The sequence below is a fragment of the Ailuropoda melanoleuca genome, chromosome 8 (genome assembly GCF_002007445.2).
Source record: "Ailuropoda melanoleuca isolate Jingjing chromosome 8, ASM200744v2, whole genome shotgun sequence".
Classification (NCBI taxonomy): Eukaryota; Metazoa; Chordata; class Mammalia; order Carnivora; family Ursidae; genus Ailuropoda; species Ailuropoda melanoleuca.
The window spans coordinates 16,568,371-16,583,602 of NC_048225.1; the positions used below are offsets into that span (position 1 = coordinate 16,568,371).

At 39.7% G+C, this 15,232-nt stretch overlaps 1 protein-coding gene and 1 long non-coding RNA gene across 3 annotated transcripts in view; one reads left to right on the forward strand and one right to left on the reverse strand.

Moving 5' to 3' along the window:
- The window catches only part of LOC105234471, a 32,086-nt gene extending 24,298 nt beyond the window's left edge, over positions 1–7,788 (reverse strand). Inside the window, exons 1-2 of the long non-coding RNA XR_002141517.2 lie at positions 7,632–7,788; positions 6,891–7,008 (exon numbers count right to left, since the gene is read on the reverse strand). This is a non-coding gene — a long non-coding RNA (uncharacterized LOC105234471). The remainder of the gene's footprint in view (positions 1–6,890; positions 7,009–7,631) is intronic.
- A 75-nt stretch (positions 7,789–7,863) lies between these two features.
- LOC100467394 (tubulin-specific chaperone cofactor E-like protein) overlaps positions 7,864–15,232 on the forward strand; it is a 160,432-nt gene continuing 153,063 nt past the window's right edge. Inside the window, exons 1-2 of one of the 2 annotated variants that reach the window (XM_034665989.1) lie at positions 7,864–8,060; positions 12,622–12,661. The gene's annotated coding sequence lies outside the window, so the exon portion shown is untranslated. The remainder of the gene's footprint in view (positions 8,061–12,621; positions 12,662–15,232) is intronic. The other variant, XM_034665990.1, reaches the window with a different exon arrangement.

Here is a 15,232-nt window from a genome sequence, read left to right on the forward strand (position 1 = left end):
CAATCTGCTAGTGCCTTGATCTCTGACTTCTTTGCCTCCAGAGCTGTGAGAAATAAATGCTTGCTGTTAGGTCACTCAGTGCGTGGTATTTTTTGTTATAGCAGCTTGAAGTGACAAAGACAAGTGAAATGTGAACTGAGTGAAAATAAAAATACAACCACCAAATTTTGTGGGATGCAGTAAAGCAGTGCTTAGTGGAAAATTTGTAGCATTGAATGCCTGTATTAGACAGAGGAGTAGATGTAAAATCTGTAATCTTTTTTTTTTNTGAAAATAAAAATACAACCACCAAATTTTGTGGGATGCAGTAAAGCAGTGCTTAGTGGAAAATTTGTAGCATTGAATGCCTGTATTAGACAAAGGAGTAGATGTAAAATCTGTAATCTTTTTTTTTAAAATTTAATTTATTTATCTGACAGACAGAGAGACAGCCAGTGAGAGAGGGAACACAAGCAGGGGGAGTGGGAAAGGAAGAAGCAGGCTCCCAGCAGAGGAGCCTGATGTGGAGCTCGATCCCAGAATGCCGGGATAATGCCCTGAGCCAAAGGCAGATGCTTAACAACTGAGCCATCCACGCACCCCGTAAAATCTATATTCTTAGCTTCCACCTTAGGAAACTAGAAAAAGAAGTGCAAATCAAATCCAAAACAAGCAAAAGAAAAAAAAATTAAAACAGAAATCAATGAAATTGAAAACAGGGAATCAATAGAGAAAATCAGTAAGATCAAAAGCTGTTTCTCTGAAAAGATCAATAAAACTGTAAGTCCTTAGCCAGGCTATCTAAATAGAAAAGAAAGGAAAAACAAATTACCATGATCAGAAGTGAAAGAGAGGACATCACTATAGACTCCATGGCATGAGAAGGATAATAAAAAAATGCAACGAACAACCCTGCACCCAGAAATGTGATGACCCAGATGGAATGGACCAATTCAGTGAGACGCAGTTTGCAAAAACTCATGTAGGAAGAAACAGACAATCTGAATAGCACTACATCTAAAAGAGGTACTAACTCAATAATTAATAACCTTTCAAAACAGAAAACACCAGGCCCAGAATTCACTAGTTGATTCTACCAAACATTTAAGGAAGAAATTATATAAATTGTCTACAATCTCTTCCAGAAGGTAGAAGCAGGAGTACTTCCTAACTCCGTGAGGCCAGGATTACCCTAATACCAAAACTAAACAACAAGATTGCAAGACAAACAAATTACAGAACAATACCACTCATGAACATAGATGCAAAAATCCACACACACACACAAATACAAATTGAGTCCAACAATGTGTAAAAAGATATACACCATGACCACTAAGGGTTTATTCCAGATAGGCGAGGCTGGTTCAACATTCAAAAATGAATTAAAGTAATCTACCCTACTAATAGGCCAGAGAAATTAGGAAATATTTAAAACTGAATGATTATGAAAATGCTACATATCAGAACTATGACACACAACTAAAGCTGTATTTGGAAGCGGACATGTAGTTCTAAATATGTATTTTTAGAAAAAACGAAAGTTAGAAAAAGCATGGTAAATTATAGCTACTAAGAGCAGAAGGAAGGAAGCAAGAAGGATAAAAGTAGAAAAAATAATAAACAAGAAAAAATAGAATGGAGAGATTTGACAGAACTGATTGTTAATTCTTTCAGAAGACCAACAAAATTTGTGAGACTAATAAAGGAAAAAGACATGGCATAAGTAACCAGTATCTAAAATAAAAATGAGACGCCACGGCAGCCCCTGCAGCTCTGATAAAGGTAATAGCATATTATAAACAACTTCATACTAATGCATTTGAAAATTCATATGAGGTGGGCAAATTCCTAGAAAAATACAACTTACTAAAATTGATACAAGAAGAAATAGGAAAATTTGAATAGTGCTCTAATTAAGAAATAAATTGAATCTATAACACTTCCCATAGAGAAAACTCTAGGTCAAACACTTTTGTTGGAGAACAATCAGCTAAGGAGTTAAAAATGCCAATATATACAAGATTTTCCAGGAAATAAAAAAAGAGAGAATGCCTTTCAATTAATCTTATGAGACCAATAAGAAAATGACAAACCAACTCAATAGAAAAAAAGACCCAGGCTCTTCATGAAAGAGAGTATCAATTTGCCAAAAAAACATGAAAAGAAATTCAACCTCCTTGTCATTAGGAAATTCAAATTAATCCAAAATAAGATACTAGTACAGAACCATTAGAATGGCTAGAATTAAAAAGGCTCACAGTACCAGGTTGGTTTTTTTTAAAAGATTTTATTTGAGAGAGAGAGAAGGAGTGCTCAGCCCGACTGTGGGGAGAGGCAGAGGGAGAGGGATGGATAAACAGACTCCCTGCTGAGCAGGGGTTCCCAGATGGGCTGGACCCCAAGACCCTGGGATCATGACCTGAGCCGAAGGCAGATGCCTAACTGACTGAGCCACCCAGGCGCCCTCATACATAGTACCAGGTTTGGAACAACTGTAACTCTCACACACTGCTGTCAGGAATGTAAATTGGCACACAGCCACTTTGGAAGGCTGGTAGCTAGTATTACCTAAAGATGCACCATCCAATGTAGTAGTTCACAGCCACATTGGTTACTGAACACTTGAAATGTGGGTAGTCCAAACTGCTATACATGTAAAACACACATTGGACTTTGAAGATTTGATACATGAAAAAGACCGTAAAATATCTGATTAATAATTTTCATATTGATGACATATTGAGATGATAATATTTTGTATGTACTGGGTTAATAAGATGCATGCTTGGAGCACCTGGGTGGCTCAGTGGGTTAAGTGTCTGACTCTTGGTTTTAACTCAGGTCATGATCTCAGGAGGGTCATAGGATTGAGCCCCAAGCGGGACTCTGCGCTGAGTGGGGAGTCAGCTTGAGGAGTCTCTCCTTCTCCCTCTGCCCCTCCCCGTCGCTCATACTCTCTCTCTCTGTCTTTCTCTAAAAATAAATAAATAAGTAAATAGATAGAAAGGTAAATCTTAAAAAAAAAATACATGCTTAATATCAATTTCACTTTTTAAAAAACTTTTTAAATGTGTCTACTAGAAAATTTTAAATTACATATGATGACTTGTACTATGTTTCTCAGACAGTGCTGATATAAAGCTAAGATCCATTAATTTTATTCCTGGGTATATTCTCAACAGAAATATGTATGTATGCGCAGTAAAAGTTAAGCACAAGAATGTTTATAGCAGCATTATGCACAATAACTAAAAACTGGAAATAACCCAAATACCCTTCAATGGGGAATGGATAAATAAATGGTAGGGTGATTACAATATGAAACACTATTTAGCAACAAAAATCAGTAAACTATAGCTATATGCAACAACATGGATACTTTTCACAGTATTAAGTATTCAAATCATCTCATATGATTCCCCTTATATAAAGTTTAAAAATGGAAAAATAAGCTATAATCTTAGAAGTCAGAATACTAGTTTGGGGAGAATAATGGCTGTAGTGACTAGAACGAGGCTTTGGGAAATTAGAAATATTCGATGACATGGCAGGGTGGTGTTACACGGGTTTTTGCTTTGTGATAATTCATTGGGCTGTACGTTTGTGTACATTTGTATGAGTAGTAATTTGTATCTATGTTAGGAAGGGTTACATCAGTTTGTTGCACATGATTTTAATAATTGCAAGGCCTCCTTGAAAATTAAGCTTCACATGACTGATCCATTTATGTAAATTGCAGAAAAGCAAATTAAGAGGTTTTTTTTTTTTTTAAGACCAATTTCTGCCCAGTAAGGAAATCTGGATATTTTCTAAATTGTTCTAGGTGTGACTCTCCAGTTTAAAATAAAAATATCTCTGCCCTTTGCTTGGTCAGTAAGCTCGGCATGACAGTCCATTTCCTGACAGATATGTCAATAATGTTGACAAAAATAAAATATAGAATCTCAGAATTGCAGAATTTAAAATGACAAACCTAACATTTTTTTGAGTTGCGACTTCCTTGTGAATCTGATGAAATCTCTGGCACTTCCTCTTGAAAATGCATGTATGTACAATACAGGTATATACATAATATTTTACACATGATTTCAGTTGGCTCACCATGGTAGTCTGTCCAGTGCAGGTTATTTGGTAGAGAAAGCAGAAAGAGGTCCAGTGACATGGCTGGCTGGTGGAAAAACCAGGACCAATATTGCACACTTTTAATTTTAACCAATCATTATTCTTTCAAGTCAAGTCGTTGTTTTTCCCTTCTCCTGTGTTCCCATACGTGTACTATTGTTGTTCTCATATAATTCTCTTACATATGACTGAATTCTCATATGATCCTCATCTTATTGCCTACTTGAGAGATGCCTTCAGCTAAGAAGAGGACTCCCCCTTTTAAAATAATATACTACTAATCATTCCACGTCACTGTTATTTGAGTATATGCATTATCTTCCCAACTACACTGTAGGAACTATGCCTTATCCATCTTTGTTTTCCCCAAACTACCTGGCTAAAGTGTAAGGAATATATTCATTGTAAAACCAACATTTGTTACGTTAAAAGGATGTGCCAATATATGACTGAAACTTCATGATGGAACTCTATCCCATAATTACAGGGTTATTATGAGCTCAGCTTCATACTGACCTAAATATGAATTCAGCCTCTGCCATCTACTAGCTGTATGTTCTGGGTATATTGCTTAACCTGAGTCTCACTTGGTAAATCCAAATGGACTTCATATGATCACTGTGAGGATGAAAGAAATAATCTTTGTGAAATACCTTGAGTAGTATCTGGCACATAGGCTTTGGCTAGCTATGATTGTCATTATGGCATACTCAACCCTTGAATTAAAGACTCAGTTGGAGAAACCCTGATTTAGATCCTTAGACTGGTCAAGCAATCTACCCGATCCAGGAAATATTCACACATTGATCCAATGGAGTCTGCTTTGGCTCAACCTATCCCAGTGACAGAGAACTCATTAGAACCAACTGAAGTGGCTCCAATTCTTCCAAAGTTCTTCCTTACTGTTAGGTTGAACGGTATGAAATTGCTGTTTCTAGGTTAAAACAGTTGAATCATCAACAATTTCTTTAAAAAAAATGGCCAGACCAGAAATTTGCCTTTCTATTACTGCCTCTCACTTTAGTTCAACATTTCCTCTCTCCTTCTACATGACAATCCTTTAAAGACAATGGAGAATCAATGGGGAACAAGATAGACTTAGTTCCTGCCTTCATTGAGGCTTGCATGCTTATCAAGAAAACAACAAAATAAGCAATCGTGTAAAATTTTCAGATTCAAGGAGGTGGAAGAAGAATATTTCCATCAAAGGGCTTAGTTGAGCAAATTCCCATACAATATATCATACATGAGGTATTGAGAGAATAGAGCAGCACTACCCTAAGAACTTGCTATGATGATAAAAATATTCTGTATCAGCAGTGTCCAATATGATAGCCACTAGTCACATTTGGCTACTGAGCACTTGAAATGTGTCTAGTGTCATGTAACTCAAGAAATGCCATACAATATATCATACATGAGGTATTGAGAGAATAGAGCAGCACTACCCTAAGAACTTGCTATGATGATAAAAATATTCTGTATCAGCAGTGTCCAATATGATAGCCACTAGTCACATTTGGCTACTGAGCACTTGAAATGTGTCTAGTGTCATGTAACTCAAGAAATGCACTTTTAATTTAACTTAATTTTAATTAATTTAAATTTAAATAGCCACATGACATGTGGCTAGTGGCTAACAGGTTGAACCAAGGGCAATAAAGCAAGAGGATAAAAGGGTAAGAGATGAGACTGGAGAAGTCAGCAGGGTTCCAGACCATGAAAAGCCTTGAGGAGCATGTTAATAATTGTGACTTGACCTGAGGGTAAAGTCTCAGAAGGATTTTAAGTTCCAGAAAGTAACATGATCGGATAGGAGTTTTAGAAACATAGTTCTGGCCATCTTATGAAATAGACAGGAAAATGGTGGCGAAATTTATCTTGTCTTCAGGAGTTTGCTCTATACGGAGAAAGATAGAACAAAAGCAAAATGACTCGAGGATATCCCAAAGAAACAAAGACATACATAACTAATCACACTCAGTAACAGATAATACTAATATATGCATGTATATACATTGTCCACCAATGATTCACATTTCTTGCCTTTTTCTAGCTACTCACAGGACATCTAGCCTCCCAAGTATTTCGGTGTGTCCCCAATGGTACCTGAGCTCACAAGGAAGTCTCTCAACAAAATATCCATGCAGCATCAACCCTGTTCTTCCTCCTTTGTGCACATATCCCTTTCTTCTTCTCTGGTCCTTGCCACTGAGGGTCCTTGGAGGGTACTGCTCTGTTCTCTGCAGGAGGAGGAGGAAATTCCCCACCTCAGCAACCTAAATCACACTGCTTGGCTCACCCTCCCCTTGATCCTCAAAGGATTTTCTTTGACCAGCTCTTTTGGGGGGCACCAGCGTGGCTCAGTCAGTTGAGCATCCAACTCTTGATTTCAGCTCAGGTCATAATCTCAGGATCTTGAGATCAAGCCCTGCTTTGGGCTCTGTGCTCCGCAGGGAGTCTGCTTGAGATCCTTTCCCTTTACCACTCCCCCTGCTCTCTCTCTCTCTCTCTCAAATAAACAGATCTTAAAAAAAATTAAAAAAAAAAGTAACAGCTCTTTTGGGCTGTTTTCCCCCCTGTAACTTCTCTAAGCTCTACCTATGGGGTAAGTCAAAACACAATGAGAGAATTAGTAAGTCCCTAGGAGTGATGGTGATAAGCTACCATTGGGTCACCCTTAGAGAATTTTTTCTCCCCAGCTCTCGGAACCAATATATACATGTACATGCATATCACAACTCCCCACCAGCTCCCTGCCACACACCACATAAAAGCACACACACCTTATGTGTGTGGCACATAGACCTTTCTGATCCCTAGTACTTCAGCTGACATATCCATACAAGGCTGGATCAGGATCTCTTCAGGATCAGCCAACACCATCCCTGTTCCATTACGTTCCTCAAAAGAAATGGACAAATAAGTACATAAGCAATCACAGCCCAACGGCCACATATAATGCATAGGGAGCTAGAGCAATAGCATGTCAGAATGTGAAGAGCATGGACTTCAGTTTGGGGCCAGACTGACCTGGATTCAAATCTCAGCCTGATCACTTTTACTCACTGGATGGTTTCGGTCAGATCACTGAACCTCTGTGCACTTCAGTTTCCAATTCTACAAAATGCTTACTTTTGCAAGTTGTTAAAATCAGAAATAGCTTGTATAGGTGCCTAGTACCTAGCAGGTGCTCAATGCATGGAAACTGGTATTACTCCATTGGCGCGGGAGCACTGAAATCTCAGGATGCCACAGGCCTTGCAAAAGGGACACAGAATAAAGGTCAGAGAGCTAGCACGTCCTCCCGCAAAGGCACCTCGGGATTGTATTACATTACAGCCTAGAGCTCGCCTGGTGAGGAAACTGAAGCCTGGGGCAGGAAGTGAGTTCATCAGGTTCACACAGAAAATTAGTGACAGAGCCAGGACAAAATTCCAGGTAAGTCTGGAAAGGTTCAGCCCAGTGTGCTTTCTGTAAAGCAGCAGCCTCTCGGCTGCCCAGGCTCCCCTCTGACCCGTCCCTACCTCACTCTGATGTGACAATTTACTCCTCCTTGGCACCCACGGTGTCCCCTCAGGACCGCCAAGGGGAAGAGCAGAAGCAGTGCCTGTGTAGCCCCGACCAGGCCCCTGCAGGCCTCTCCGTCGCCATGGCAACCGGAGCTTAGTTGAGGAGGACCCGCTCCCCCGGCGCCCCCTCCCATTCACGCAGCGGACGTGACACGTGCGGCAGGGTCACGTGTTGTTGTTGGGCCGTGAAAGCTGCTTCCGGGTCAATGCAGGACACTGGGCTCCGGCGGCCAGAGTGGGGGACCAGGTGAAGCGGAGCCGGGCCGGGGCCGGCCGGGATCAGGCCGGAGGCTGAGCGGCGGCGACGGCGGTGGCCGGGAGGGGGGAGGAGAGGCGCAGCCCGAGGAGCCGCCGCAGCAGCTCCCCCGCCTCCCGGGCTGAGGGGTGAGTGGAGCCCGGGCCCGCCGGCTCCGCCGGCTTCTCGAGGCCCCAGGCGCTCCCCTCCGGAGCCGAGGCGCGGAGGGCCGTTCCTGCCTGGGCGCAGTGTGGGGAAACGCGGGGAAGAACTCGGAGCGGGACGAGGCCTGCCTGGGAGGAGGGGAGGGATGGGCCACCTGCCCGCGGCTGGAGGGGGGGGATGGGGCCTGGCCAGGCTGGGGAGGCGCGGGGAGGGCTGTGGGCTGGGAGGAGGCGGAGGGCCTGGGGGTGGGGGGCAGGCCGAAGCCTGAGTCCCTAGGAGAATCCCGGCTTCTCACCGTGCCCCAGGGACGTGGGGGATGGAAAGATGCCCCCTGGGTGGTTGGAGATGGAGACGTGTCTGGGGCTGCTGGGGAAATAGGAAACTTTATCTCTGAACCACTGTATCTAAAGGAAAAAAAAAAAGTAGAGGGCATGTCCCCAGGGAGGTTTGGTGGGGAATGGAGCCGGCGGGCATTTCCAGGCGCCTGGGACACTAGGCCTGTTCCTTCCAGGGGCTGATGAAAGGATGCGGTAGTTTAAGACGGGCTTTTGGGAGAATCGTTTTGCCCTCGAGTTGGGAGACGCTGAGAGTGAGGGGTGGAGTAAGATGGGGCCTGGGAGGAGGGTACCCTGTCCTGGGATCTGGGAAGGGGGCAGTGAAAGGATCTGTGTGGAGCTTCATTCTTTGTTGAGAATGGGAAGTACAAAGTTCTAGATCCTCTCCCTAGGAAGACATTCTGGGAATTGATGAAGTGAGAAGATTTCATACTGTCTTCTCTTGATACAGTGATTCTAGAAGTTGAGGTTAAGGATAGTTGTTTGGAAGAGTTGAACTGTTGACAGCCAGTGGAGGAAGGAGGAGCTCTAGTCTAAAGGTTGCTAAGTTACTCCAACTTGTAGGCACCGCCTAGGGCTGGTGTTTGGGGGAAGTTAGCAACCCTTTTAGCTCCATATACAGGCTTAGCTGGGGCTGTCCCCCTTCTATTTACGCTGCCCTGGAGCTCTTAAATTGGTTTCCAAGAGGCCATCTTGAGCAAAGAGATTACATGTAGATGCTGAGGACTAATGAAAACACTCAGCCTTTGGGTCCTGAGGCATTAGAACTAGATCTCTAGGGTAGGAGCTTTCAAATTTTTTTTTTTAAATCATGCCCCATATTAAGAAGTACTTTTTACATTATCTAGTACATACATATATATGAATCAAAGTTTCACACAGCACTCTTTACCCTTATTACATGATGCATTCTGATAATTTCTATTATGTTCCATTCTCTTTCATTAAAAATGCCGACTGAAATCCACTGAATTGATTTGTAGGTCACAGGTTGCCCTTTGAAAAACACTCTCCTAGGCACATTTCTTTGGCCTCAGTTAGTGTCCTCATGTTGTATCATTCTAGAAAGCCAGGATGATTATAAGGAGATAAGTTTGGGTGGGGGTGTATTTGACTGCTTCATTTGTTTACATATTTATAACGTAGCATATTTGGCGTTTTGGAGCATAATCTTAATCTTTGATATCTTAACGTGGCCTGATAATTTTATGAAATTTTTGAAGTGTATGCTTCAATTTTCTCTATCCTTTGCCACGTCAAAGAAAATGAGAGGCCTAATTCCATTTGGTTGACTTATCCCTACAATACACTTAAGGTAATTTTAATGTTATAGTGTTGTAAATATACACCGATTTGCTTTTCTGCTATTTAAAAACTCTCAAGCTGAAACCTAAACTCTTCTCACTCCAGTAATACATGGTTTAATAGTTCTACATAATTAAAGATATAGGTTCATGTCTTTAATATATGTTTTAAACTTAATCATAAACCTAAGTGTAACTTTGAGTCAGTAACATCTTAATCCCCCCAATGATGTTTTCATCTGTTTATAAAACAGATGAGATCTTTATATGAACAGTATCATAATAAACATTAATGAGTATTGGTGAACAAAGTTGCTATGTTTAAAAGTCTTTTCGAAGGTTGTCATCCAGCCTATTGTTACATGATGTTGAGTGTCAAGTAATGTTGCCTGATTTCAGTAGGTAAATTTATAGGGTACGTATTTGAGACCAGTTTATTGGTGTTAATTCTTGTTGAGAATGCCTTCATATTATTTGGGACATGGAATTCAAAGTCATAGCCATCAGGAAAGAATTGCCCAAGTTAAACATCATCATTAGGGCCATATTCTTGTTGAGATTCCTTATGAAAGCATTTTTAATCATCTTCAAACTTTGTGTGTTGTAAATTTGATATTATTTATTGACTATATCTTGGGTACTGGTGAGAGGGTCTATGTTGGCATGTATCAGCCATCCTTTAAAAACTTACCTTTTTATCAGGTGAATATTTGTTTTGAAATCTTTAGCTTTAAAGAATGTTTAAAAGCTTTCTTTTTGTGGTAGTTGCTTGGGACATGAAGGAAGAATCTCATTAATTTCGTCTTTCTGGGAATCATGTATACCTGTCAATAAACAGTTGTGGAGAACTTACCCTGAGTGATTGTGTGTGCTTTTTTATAGTTTTTATTTTTTCTCTCGAACCTCAGACTCTTAGGTATGTCCACCTATAGCAGGCTCTTTTCTCCTAATTTTTGCTTCCAAACTGCTGTGGGTTTGGAAATTAGATGCTTACATTTGTTAGATCTTTGTGTAGAATAAGATTGTGCAGCTCTGAATAATATTCTTTCTGTTATATATGTATATATGTTTATTATATATACACAAATACTTTTTTTAGTGTATGAACTATGTGACATGTATTTTGGCTAGTCAGAGGCCTATCTACTGACCTCTTAATTGTGGGCTGCGTTTTATGTAAGTGAACTCTTTATATATTTAGTCTAATTAGCTATATAGGAAAAAGTTCTAAAAAGTAACATGAAACTGACAGTGATACAATTTGGACTTAAGGAGTGAAGCCCTTAGTTGGCTGATTTGTTGCCTTTGCCCTACATGCAGTGAGTCATGAAGAGTTGCCATTCCTTCCTTTTTAATGTTTTTCATTACCCTCTCCCTGACTTTCATTTCTTTGAGATTGGAGTGCTAACAGCCTCACTATTCCCATTGTCTGTTGCTATTGTTCTGCTTGATATTGCACAGCTTCATCAGAGTACTCTTGCAAAGATCAACATCCTAATTTATTGTTTCTCTCCTCAAAAACCATAAACTTCCTAGTGCCAGCACTGAACAAAGCCCATACTGTTTAGGTTGACATTGACGCTATTCTAGAGCCTCTATTTTTTTTTCTGACTTTGTTTTTCCATCCTAACTGCAGCTCCTCTGTTCCTGTCAAGCTGCTCATTGTACTTTCTTTCGTCACATTATTCCTGAAAGTCCGGGAAATGTGTTCTTCATGAATTTCTACTCATCATTTTATTACAGATGACCCTTCTTCCTTGAAGTCTTTCTTGCCTGTACTGTCTACACTACTATTCTACCTTACTTTGTATTATTTGTATATTGCTGTTTTTACCCCTTTTACATTGTTAATTCAGAGAGGACAGGAGGCTCAAATAACCTCTAATCTTTAGGACACCTAGCACAGGGTTTATCAGAGCTCATGGACCAAGTGAATGAGAATTGACTGAATTTATGGTGAAAATTGCAGGTCTCTGAAAATTCCACCCTTGACAGTAAATCAGAATCTCCTTAGGATTTGCCTAGGTGGGTCTTCTGTACAGTAAGATTTGAGAATTACTTACCTAGCATGATGCTTTACGTTACAGTAGGTACACACAATTTTTGAGCTGTCCCATTTGTCTGGACTTTCCTATTCTCAGCATTCATAATAATAATAATGACACTTTGTTGACTACTTCTGCATGCCGGATACAACTAGATGCCTTTAAAACATCATTTAATCTTCACAGTGACTCTAATGACTACGAAATAGCTATTAATAGTTCCATTTTACAAATGAGAAAGCAGACATAAAGAGGTAAGTAACTTGTTCAAATTCCAGTGCAGATCCGTGATTGAACTTAGGCTGAACCAAAGCCCCATGCTCTTAATCACAATGCTCTTCTAAAAACATTTAAACAAGATGACACACTTCTAAAACTCTAGACTGTGGCTGTGTGAAACTTTTACTAATAATTCATTAATGGCCCTTAGGAATGTGATCTATTACTAGCACTGTTAAAAGGATAATTTAAAATTTTGAGATGAATGCTTTCCCAGTGATTTTCAGAATTTCTCTTTCGAGTCTGTCATACTTGTCACTGGTATGTTTGATTTTCATTTCACTGCCGGAAGGTATTACCTAAAAGTAAAATTCACTCTTTAATTCATTCAGCAAATATTTGTTGCCCTGTGCCAGATATTCCTCCATGGAACACTGAGCTGGACTGACAAATACCTACCTTTGTGGGACTTAGGTTCTGATGGAAAGGGACCGAAGCCCTAAATTAATGTATAGTGGAAAGTACCATAAAGAATGAGAGAGGCTGGCATAATCAGTGATTGATGGTAGCAGTGGAGCTATTTTTGATGGGTTGGTCAGAGGCAGCCTCATCGAGAAGGTAACATCTGTGTTTAAATTTCAGGCTTGGATGCTGAGACGAAGCCAGCAAAACCAAGAGCCAGGTAAAAGACATTCCTGTGAGAATGCCTTACGAGGGAATCAGCCTGGCAGTTTTGAGAAGTAGAAAGCCATGCTGGCTGAAACCTAGTGGGTAGGAGGAGGTGAGGTTAGAGAGGTGAGCAGAGAACAGATTAGAGGGAGCCCTGAAGACTACGATAGAGATTGGGTTTCATTCTAAGTGTGAAGGGAAGCCTTTGGAGAACTTAAAGAACATGATTTGACTTAACCAGGAAGGAAGCTACTGCAGTCCCAGTGAGAAGTTGATGGAGGCTTAAACCAGAGTAAAGTAATGGATACAGAATTGGGCAGAATTGGGGTGTTTGAGAGGTACTGTTGATAAACCTCGCTGATTAATTACATGGGGGTGTTAGAGGAAATCAAATATAGCTCCATAGGTGGGGACTGGTGGAGGAAGAGCAGGCTTGAGGAAATTAAGAGTTCTGTTTTTGCCCCCTGTGTGCCTGCCCTCCAAGGATACCACAACCCTGAATTTTGTGTTTGTTACTCTCTGACTTTCTTTATAGTTTGTATTACGTGTGTATGCGACCCTAAACAATATGATGATTAATATTCTGTTTTTGAATTTTGTGTAAGTGGAATTGTGCTATATATATTTTTGTGATTATCCTTTCAATAGTGTTTTTTTAAAAAAAAAACTAGTTTCAGGTATATAGCCTTATAATTCTCATCTGTATATACTACACAGTGGTCACTACCATAAGTCTAGTTGCCATCCATCACCAATCAGTTGATCTCCTTCACGTATTTCACCCCCCACAGCCACCCTTGCCCTCTGATAACCATCATTCTGTCCTCTGTGTCTTTGAGTTTATTTTTGTTGTATTTTGTTTGTTCATTTGTTTTGTTTTTTAAATTCCACTTTTGAGTGAAATCATATGGTGCTTGTCTGACTTATTTCACTTAGCATGATACCCATAAGGTCTATCCATGTTGTTGCAGATGGCAAGATGTCATTCTTTTTTATGCTAAGTACTATTCCATTGTATAAATATACCACATCATCTTTATGCATTTATCTATCGATGGACACTTAGGTTGTTTACATATCTTGGCTAATGTAAATAATTCTGTAGTGAACATAGGGGTGCATGTATCTTTTTTAATTTGTGTTTTTGTATTCTTTGGACAAATACCCCAGAGTGGGATAGCTGGATCATATGGTGGTTCTATTCTTAATATTTTGAGGAATCTCCATACTGTTTTCCACAGTGGCTGCTCCAGTTCACAACCCCACCAACAGTATACAAGTGTTCCCTTTTCTCCACATCCTTACCAACACTTGTTTCTTTTCTTTTTGATAATAGCCATTTTAACAGGTGTCAAATGTTATCTCAAAATGGGTTTTGATTTGCATTTGCCTAATAGTGATGGTGAGCATTCATGTGCCTGTTGGCCGTATGTATGTCTTCTTTGGAGAAGTATTTATTTTGATCCTCTGCCCATTTTTTAATTGGGTTGTTTGGATTTTTTTGTTGTTAAGTTGTATGAGTTCTTTGTATATTTTGGGTATTAACCCCTTCTCAGATATGTGGTTTGCAAATATCTTTTCCTACTCATTTGATTGCCTTTTTGTTTTGATGATGGTTTCCTTCACTGTGCATAAGCACATGAGTTTGACATGGTCCCATTTGTTTGTTTTTGTTTCCCTTGCCTTTGGAGTCAGACCCAAAGACATTGCTAAGACTGATGTCAGGGAGCTTACCTTCTATGCTTTCATCTAGCAATTTTATGGTTTCAGGTCTCACATTCAAGGCTTTAATCCATTTTGAGTCAATTTTGTGTATGGTATAAGATAGTGATATAGTTTCATTCCTTTGCATGTGGCTGTTCAGTTTTCCCAGCATCATTTATTGAAGACTGCCCTCCATTGTACACTACTTTGTTGTAGATTAATTGTCCATATATGTGTGGGTTTATTTCTGGGCTCTCAGTTCTGTCCCATTGATCTGTATGTCTGTTTTTGTACCAATACCATACTTTAAAAAAATTAAAGTATAATTAATGTACAGTGTCATAATAATTTCAAATGTACAGTACAATGATTCTATAATTCTGTACATTTCTCGGTGCTCATCAAGATAAGTACTCTTAACCCCCTTTATCTATACCATACTGTTTTGATTGTTGTAGCTTTGTCATCTAGTTTGAAATCAGGTAGCATGCTATTTCCAGCTTTCTTCTTTCTCACGATTGCTTTGGCTGTTCCAGGTTTTTTATAGTTCCATACAAATTTTAGAATAATTTGTTCTAGTTCCGTGAAGTATGCCATTGGAATTTGGTAAGTATTGCATTGAATCTGTATTACTTTGGGTAGTGTGGACATTTTAACAATATGAATTCTTCCAGTCCATGAGCATGGAATATGTTTCCATGTATTTGTGTATTCAGTTTCTTGATTTTAAAAGTCATTCATTTTGATGAGAAAGCCATAGAGAACGATCAATTGTTAATTTCCATTGCTGTGTAACATTTTATTTATGAATATAATGTAATTTATCCCGTTACCTGTTCTTGGATATGAAGGCCTTTTTGGGGCCAGGATTTTCAAAATT